Here is a 9,491-nt window from a genome sequence, read left to right on the forward strand (position 1 = left end):
GCAACATGTCCCAACCAGAACTTATTTTTCCTCCCAGCAACCTTCTCCTGGGTTCTGTATGATGGCTGGTGAAGAACACGCCCCAAGCATGCAACCAGAAACTGGGAAGCCCCCCTTCATACCCCACTCTTTCCAACTTTTCACTTCCTGCCAGCCAGCACATTTTTGCCAAGTTTACATTCTCGGTTTTTCCTCAAACCCACCTCCTCCTCTCCAAGCAGCTCCTTCTTCCCTCTTCTCATCGGGGCTGCAATAACAGCCTCCTAACAGCTTTCCCTGCTTTGCCCCCGAAAGCCATCCTCCACGGGGCCTCCAGGCTGGTCCTTCAAAAGGGCCAGTCTGAGTAGCGCTCTCCCATTTTATTAAATCTGCAGGGCCGCCCAATCTCTGTGGGATCATCTTGAGATCCTTAGCATGACCAAAAAGCTGTCTATGGTTTGACTCCTCCTTGCCAAGGCAGTGTAGTGTGTAATCAGAAACACAGATGCTGGAACCCGATGTCCTGGATTCAAATCCTGCCTACAGCTACTTTCTAGCTGGGTGACCAAGGGCAAGTTAATGAACCTCTCTGTGCCACTATTTCCTCAACTATGAAATCAGAATTTTAAGAGTACATGCTTCATACACTTGTGAGGATTAAATGAGTTTTTCTGTGCGCAGCAGTTAGAATTGGTATTGGTACTACCTCCTCTTCCTGCTTCCTCTCCTGCCTCACATATTTGCTTCAGCACCTTGGCTTTTCTTGTGATTCCCCCCATCTCCCGCAAATTGTGTTATTTTTCACCTCAGTGTCTGGGTCCCTCAAAGAGGTAACGTCCTCTTACCTTTCTCATGTGCCCGACAATTATGGTGTGTCCCTGGCTTGCGGCTGCTTGATTTCTTATCTGTCTTCCCAGCTAGACTGAAAGCCCCTTAAGGGCAGGCCTGAGTCCCTGGTGCCTAGAACTCTGCATGGTACACAGCATGCCCTCGGTAAATGTGTTGAATGAATAAAGAATGAATGAATGTTTCCCCTGAGAGTGCTGGGTTTGGGTCTTCACTGCAGTGGGGGGTGCTTATGTGGGAAGATGTCATGCAGGGCGGCCTGCTGGGGTCTGTGGGGTCTCTGGTCCCGCTCCCCACACAAGAACGCAGGATATGGCTAGGCCAAAAAGGAACACCCACGGAGCCATAGGTAGGGGAGTCATACCACTATACTCTCACTGGCAGCTGGGTTGGAGACACAGGAAACAGGAGCCACACAATTCTCAACCCTCACTGCGCTGCTTGCAGACTCAGCCACCATCTTCTTGCTAACCCCCCCCCCCCCCCTTGTTTTTTTCTGCTAGCCTAGCCACGGCAGTTATATTAGTGCCCAATGGCTCACTGGTTACAGCTGACGGCCAACTAGCCCCCGCTGATGGCCATTTGATCACAGTCGACGGCCATTTACTACCTGAGCCAGCACCTTTCTATGTGAGGCCGAGAGCCTGGAAACTGCTTTTTGGGGCTCTGTCCCCACACTCCACCCCTACAGGGTCTCGCCTCACAATCTACGCGACAAGCGTCTTCCGCGAGGGGCCCTGTGCGAGGAGCCTGGAGGTGAATGCTATTTCCTGGACACAGCCAAGCTCTCTGGTCACAGCCAGGGTTTCTCAGGGCACCACCAGTACTTCTGGGCACAGCCAGACTTCCTGGACTTCTTAGGGTACCACTAGTCTCCCCGGGCACAGCCAGGGTTTCTCAGGGCACCACCAGTACTTCTGGGCACAGCCAGACTTCCTGGACTTCTTAGGGTACCACTAGTCTCCCCGGGCACACGAGGGCCTCTCAGGGCACTGCCACTCTCTCTGGACACAGCCAGACCTCCTGGACTCAGCCAGGGCTCTCAGGGCACTGCCACTCTCTCTGGGCTCAGCCAGACTTCCTGGGCTCAGCCAGGGCTCCCAGGGCACTGCCACTCTCTCTGGGCCTCTTAGGGTACCGTGCTGGAACAACAGCGGCTCACAGTCAAGGTGCTTGCATATTCTCAATGGTGGCCGGTCAAGACACAAAAGCAAACATCCACCAGTTCCACTACATGGTGGTATGTTCCCAAACAAATAGTCAAGCTGTCCATTAAATTAGGGATGGAAGGCAATTCCCCATAGTCCATAGTCATTTGCCAGGGCTGTCCTGGGGGTGAGGGGTGACCTTGACCTCACCCTCAGCTCCCACAGAGGACTCAGCAAGCCATTCCTCCTGGGACTACAAGTCCTGTATCTGCCTCAGCAAGCACTTTCCAGCCCATGGGGCCGCAACGACCTTCGCTTTCTCCGGCCTTTGCTGGTTGGGGAACCGTCCACGTCTTTCCACCCCTCCACGGGGTTCCAGCTCTCAGGCAGCTGCTCCTCCTGGTCTTCCTGCAACTGAGTGTTCATATGCACAAACTGCTCCACTGCCTTTTGGGGAGCTTTGGCCGACACCATATCCTGCTCGCTGCGCCATTTGTCGTGCAGGGGATCCTGCCGACTACACCAAGTGTCATGCAGGGCGGCCTGCTGGGGTCTGTGGGGTCTCTGCTCCCGCTCCCCGCACAAGAACGCAGGATATGGCTAGGCCAAAAAGGAACACCCACGGAGCCATAGGTAGGGGAGTCACACCACTATACTCTCGCTGGCGGCTGTGTTGGAGACACAGGAAGCAGGAGCCACACGATCCACAATCCACACTCTGCCAACCAACCTCACTTGCTAGCTGCAATCTGCAGTGCTTGCAGGCTCAGCCACCATCTTCTTGCTAGCCCCCCTTTTTCTGCTAGCCTAGCCATGGCAGTTATATTAGTGCCCAATGGCTCACTGGTTACAGCTGACGGCCAACTAGCCACAGCTGATGGCCATTTGATCACAGTCGACGGCCATTTACTACCTGAGCCAGCACCTTTCTATGTGAGGCCGAGAGCCTGGAAACTGCTTTTTGGGGCTCTGTCCCCACAGAAGATTTGATAGGTGTCGCTATGGTTCCAGGGATAAATTAATATCCATGTCCCTCTCCCGGGCACATGTCTGGTCCCCTACAATAGGTATCAATAACACAATGATGGCCAAGGCAGGGGAAGGGACTGGAGCCTCATGGGGTTGATGGACCCACTGCTGGAGGGGACCAGCAGAGAGGAGAGGCAAAGAAGAAGGAAAATGGACCTGCTGTGAGAAGTCTGCTGTTCCCCAGCACTCCTTGGGTCTTCAGTGATTCTTGTGACCCTGGAGACCTGCCCCTATGTGACCCAACAAAGTTCCCTGGGCTGGATCTACTCCCATCGTTCTGCCATGCCAACATCCTGAGCCCTGTAAGTGGGATAATAATACCTCTTCTACCTTCCCAGGGCGACTGTGAGGCTCAGATTCATCCACTTGCCCATCGTTCACCCCTCCATCCATTCATTCAATAACTTTAGTAAGTGTCTTTCATGCCTGGCATGGCACTGGTTGCAGGGGGCATGACCTTGGTTAAGACACACACAGCCCTTGTTCCCGGGGAACTTGGAGAGTTATGAGACACACAGACAGTGAAACCTGAAGTTGAAGTATGGGGAGTCATGACCAAGAAAGTGTAGAGTATAATGGGAGTGAATGAAATAAAGGAGATACCGGCTTCATTGGGGCCCCTAGGACTGCCCTCTGCCCATGCAGTGGTCCCAGGTGCCAAAGACATGGTATCTTGTGGTCCCTTGTGGTCACAGATTCCTGGCACCATGACCCCACTCTCTCCCTGCCAAGGACCGACATTGCTGCTCTGCAGTACATCAAAGGGCTTTGACCATTAAGGAGGTAATAGTGAGGCTCAAAGACCCTTGCCAGTCCCTTGTGTTTACAGCCAAGTTGAGGGTAGTTCAGTGTCTGTGAAGAGAAGGTGGACGGCCCAGCAATCCCTCACTACCCCTCCAAGCAGCTGAGATGCCCTGGACCCTGCGTTTCTGTCTCTTGTACCCATCTGGAAGCAATCTAAAATTTCTCCTCAGCTCCTTTAGCAGCTGGGTGATTTTGGACAACTTGCCTAAACTTGCTGAACCTTAGCTACTATATTTGTAATATCCACACTAGAGGGTTGTTGTGAGATTACATGACTTAATATAAGTAAAGTGATTAAAATAGTAATTGCACAAAACTAAACAAGCACACAGTGATTGCACACGGTGAGCTCTCTTGTTTTATGAACACTATTCTTACTTTTACCACTGTGCTTCTTGTCTGCCTCTCCCAGGGGGTCCTTGAGGACCGCAACCCTCCGATTTCCTCATTCATCTTGGTATCCCCAGGGCCTGGCATAGAGCAAACAGGCCAAGAATATTTGTTTAGTGACGACTGACTAAACGGTCAGTAGGAGCATGGGATGGGCTGGGGCAGACAGCCAGCACTGCCCACACGTGGGTGGGGCTTTCTGCTTGGGAAAGGGTCTGAAGGAAGATGCCAGGGTTGCAGGAGGCAATATCAGGGGAATGCCTGGTATGGGTGCCATGCTTTTTCTTTTCCTGCTTGCAGCTCCCAAGGGCCCTGTAAGCGGGAAGGGCAGGTGACCAGGGAGGTAGAGTCCAGAGCCAGCCCAGAGGATTTACTCTTCTGCCACTGAGCTCCTAGACTGGAACAGCTAGTGGAAGGGTCCATGTGGTCCTGCAGAATGGATGGGACAGCTGGTCATGTACCCCTGAAACTGCGGGGGTGTGAGGACAGAAGGTGGTCCTGGTGGTCGACAAGATGGAAGAAATGGGGGTCCTGCTCAGGGGTCAGGGTAGTGCCAGGCCTCACACCCATCACCGGTGTGTTTCCCACCCTTTGCACAGCCTCACAGGACGCACAAGGGCGCCTTGAATCCCAGCCCTTGAAGCTCTGCAGAAGCGGCACAGCAGGTGGGGCAGGGAGCCTGGCACCCTCACTCACTTCAGTGGGATGATGAGTCAAGATAATGGGAAATACATTCTAATGATGACTATGTTCTAAATCATTAAGAACTGGTTTTATTCCTAGCAGACAAGCAAAGGGCTGGGATGTTGGGTTACGTGAGGGGGGCATCCCTCTGCTCTCTAAATCCTCTTGGAGTTGGGCTCCTTTTCCTCCTGTCAGCCCTCAACCCTGTAGATGTGACCAGGCAAGCAATGAATAGCTGAGAATGTTGGCCAAGCCACCACAGGTGGTAACATCATGCAGAAGTGACAGTGATCTGCTGCAGGGACCCCAGTGGTCAGAGACTCCAATAGGAGGGGCTGCATGGGCCAGAGGGAGATGTGAAGGGGGCTGGGAGGGTGCTGGCTGCTCTAAGATACCGGGAGGTGGTGTCCTGCTGCTCGACACTGCCCTCACCACCACCGACAGCTCTGTTGTTAGTTAGACTCCTGATGACTCCTGCATGTAGACACACACACCCTCACACACCATACATACAAACACACACATATTCTCACACATACACAAACGCACCCCCCACTCACACACAAACACATACACACTCACATGCTTGCACAAGCATATGCACACACAAACACACACACACACCTTTCTCACCCTCACCATCTCTCTGATGCATATACGCACACCACTGTGCTCCCTTCACACTCTAAGACAATTACAAAAAGACATGCCTGTAATATTTGTGATTTGTTTTTGGTGGGGAATGAGGTGGTGGCTGAAGACAAGCTTGGAGGAATGGCGGGTTGTAGTTCTGCTTGACGTTGTTTGTGAAACTATCATCAAGCCTGTGTTCGCAGTTATTTTCCATTCATTTAGTCATTCAACATGTATTTCCATTTTGACCGAACACTTACTATGTACTCGGCACAATTCTAGGTTCTGTGGATCTTAGTTTACATTCCCTAAGAAGTGGATCTTGAGATAAGAGTTTTAAAAAATAAAGGTTTTATTGAGATATCATTCACATGCCACACAATTCACCCATTCAAAGTGTATAATTCGGTGATCTTTAGTATTTCACAGGGTTGTGCTGCCATCACCACCATCAACTTCACAACATTTTCCTCACCTGTAAAGAAACCTATACCCATTAGAAGTCTTTTTTTCACCCACCAGCAACCATGAATCTATTTTTTGTCTATAGGGTTCTCTATTCTAGACATTTTGTATAAATGGAATCACACACTGTGTGCCCCTTTATGACTGGCTTCTCTCACTTAGCATAATGCTTTCAAGCTTCACCCATGCTGTATCATCTATCAGCACTTCATTCCTTTTTATGGCTGAATAAGACTCCATTGCATGCATGTACCAGTTTTGCTTACCCCTTCCTCAGTTGATGGATATTTAGGTTGTTTCCACATTTTGGCTGTCTCAAACTATGCTGCTCTGAACATTCATGTACAAGTTTTTGTGTGGACCCATGTTTTCAATTCTTTTGGATATATACCTAGGAATGGAATTGCTGGTCATGTGGTAACTCTCTGTTTAACATTTTGAGAAAATGCCAAACTGTTTTCTAAAGCAGCTGTACCATTTGACATCCCCACCAGCAATGTATGAGCATTCCAGCCTGAGATCAGATTTTAACTGTAGGGTTTTATTTGGGAAATGATCCCAGGAAACACCAGTAGGAGAACAGGAGAGGAAGAAAGAGAAGGGAAAGCAGCCAATAAAGGCTCATTACCAAGCGAATTACCACTGAGAGTGAGTGAAGCTTAAGGCTCTCGGTGCCAGTATAGAACGTGCACTTCAGAATCATCCCACTTTAGGAGCAAGGGAGAAGGGAGATGCATACACTCTGTGTGTGTGAGTGTGTGTGTGTGTGTGTGTGTGTGTGTGTGTGAATTTCCCATTACCTTTTTTTTTGTTTTGCTTGATATAGTTGCAAGTAAAGCAGGCACAGCAGGAGAAAGCCATCACGAGAAGAAATGCAGATGTTGGCAGCTGGAGTCTGGCCTGTGTGTTCTGATTGCCAAAGGGTAGAGGAGGTGAGCCTGCGCACCAACAGCGCCTGCTACCTTGGATGAACCAAAGTTCCTGCCCTAAGCGAGCTTACACTCTAATGAGAGAGAGAGAAAATATTCGTAGTATATAGCCAAGTAGTACCGTAAGGAAGATAAAGCAGAGAAAGCGGATGGAGGGACTGAGGGATGCCATCAGGGCAGACATTTGGAGGAGACGAATTTCCGCTGAGCCGCGAATGAAGCAAGGGACAGGCTCTCTGAAGGCCAGCTGACTGTCCCATGGGAAACAGCAATGGATTCTGGGCCGTGGGGGCAGCGAGCGCTAAGGCCCTGAATGGGGATGTCTTTGGTGCGCTGGAGGAACTAGATGAGGTCTAGAGTGGCGTTAGTGAAGTGACTGAGGCAGACAGCAGTAGGAAGGAGCAGAGAGACGGCCAGGAGCCAAGCTGGAAATAAGTCTGGATCTTGTTCCAAGGAGGCCACTGGGTGGGTGGGAGCAGGGGAATTCCTATCTGATTTACACTTCTGTTTCTTGCTATCAAAGCCACTGCGTTCCGGAAGTACCGAAACTCCCTAACCCACCATTTAGTGAGCCCGTTAGGCCCCCAGAAGTGCTAAAACCTTGCTGCGGGCATTCAGTCCCGACCCCCCACATCATTCACTCCACTTATCAGTCGCAGGCACTCGTCTAAGCGCTGGGTGTGCAGCACTGAGCACATCTGATAGGAGCTCTGCCCTGAGGGAGCGCACATTCTCACAGGAGGAGGCAAGTAAACAACATAATATGTACTATGGATTATAAATGTATAACTCATATTAGGAAATGATTAATGCTTTACACTACAAAAAACATGAAGTTGACACAATTAAGTACAGAGTGCTAGGGGATGCTTAGAAATTTCAAATAGAAGGGTCAGGTGGCTTCTCAAAGGGGCTGACAACACTGAGACAGCACCTCTCATCCTGACTGGCTCTGGGAAGCTGCCTCTCCACCTCCAGGTAATGTGTGCAGGGACCCTGCAGCCAGGAAAAGGAGCGCAAGACCCCGGAATAGAGGCCTGGGGGGTGCTCATCAGAGGGACCAGGCACAGAGCCTGGGAGGAGGCGGAACTGGGTGGGGGCAGGGCTGGGTCTGCCCAGCCACAGGGGAATATTGATGAGTTTTCTGGCAAGAAGTGACGAAGGTGGTGGGGGTTGTATAATGAAGACAGATGATCCCCGGCCAGCTCTGTTCATCTTCCTGCTGGAGGAGAGTCACAATGGGGTGTGGGGGGCGGGGGCGGGCCTGCCAAGTGCCTGGGTGTCTTCTGCTCTGGCACAATGGCTCTCCAGCTGCTACTGGCACCCCCATCCTCTCTCCTCCTCTCTTGCCACCGCTCCTCCCTCCTCTTACCTTAGTCCTCCCTCTTCTCTCCTTCCCACCCTGCTTTCTCTTGGGACAAGGCCCTTTCCCCTTTCTCTGCTTTTCTTTCTTTTCTCTTCCTCTTTTCTCCCTTTGCTCATTTCTGCAGCCCTCCCTTCTCATTTCTCTGTTTCTTTGCCCTTCTTCACCCCCAGCTGTCCTGACTCTGACATCTAGAGCAGCAAACAGTCCTTCCTCTGGGGGATTTCCTGTCCTCTGGCAACTCTCGAAACAGCAGCCATCCCTTCTGCCCATTCTCTCAACAATTTATTGAATGCCCGCTGGAATTTTTTTTTGTGTGTGTGCCTGATTCTTTCTTTCTCTCTAATTGTGGTAAAATACACATAACATACGATTCACCATTAGTGACTTTTAGTACATTCACAAGACTGTGCACCATCACCACTGTTTGGTCCTAGCACATTTCCCCCCAAAAGGAAGCCCCATACTCATTAACAATCTCTCTCGCCCCCCCAGCCCCTGGCAACCAGGAATCTGCTGTCTGTGGCTATAGACTTGCCTATTCCGGACACTAAATAGAAATGGAATCATACAATATGTGGCCGTTTGTGTCTGGCTTCTTTCACTTAGCATAATGTTATAAAGGTTCATCTGTGTTGTAGCGTGTATCAGTACTTCATTCCTTTTTCTGGCTGAATAATATTCCACCATATGGTTTATACATTCCACCATGTTTATCCGTTCATCAACTGATGGACATTTGTGGAGGCACTGAATTCTGAAACAGAAGCCCTGGCACTGGGTTCCACAGCATTCTTACCTATGTGGCCTTGAGCATAAGGAAAATAAGCTATGCTCCTCCAGCTTGATAAACTGGAAAGTGCCTCTCACCTCTCTGTACCCTCTTCCCATTTGCTACTGAATTTGGCATAAACATTCAATAAAAAGATTCATATGCCAAAGCCAGGTAGACTGGTATATATTGTTGTGTTCTCTGCCATTTATACCATTTCACCAAATTTAACACGCATTAGTTTTCAAATTTTAGTGTCTTTGAAATGAGCACACATTGTACAGCCCGTGGTTGTATAGTAATTGACAATGCACTTTGTAAAATGATTGTGCTTATTACAATCAATGGTCCAAATTTTGTGTAGTGCTGGGCAGAGGGTAGTGAGTATCAGTATGAACAAGAAATGACACCAACCCCTAATGAAACATTTTTGACGGTGGGATCACGTG

Source organism: Rhinolophus ferrumequinum, chromosome 22 (genome assembly GCF_004115265.2).
Source record: "Rhinolophus ferrumequinum isolate MPI-CBG mRhiFer1 chromosome 22, mRhiFer1_v1.p, whole genome shotgun sequence".
In the NCBI taxonomy this organism is placed as follows: Eukaryota; Metazoa; Chordata; class Mammalia; order Chiroptera; family Rhinolophidae; genus Rhinolophus; species Rhinolophus ferrumequinum.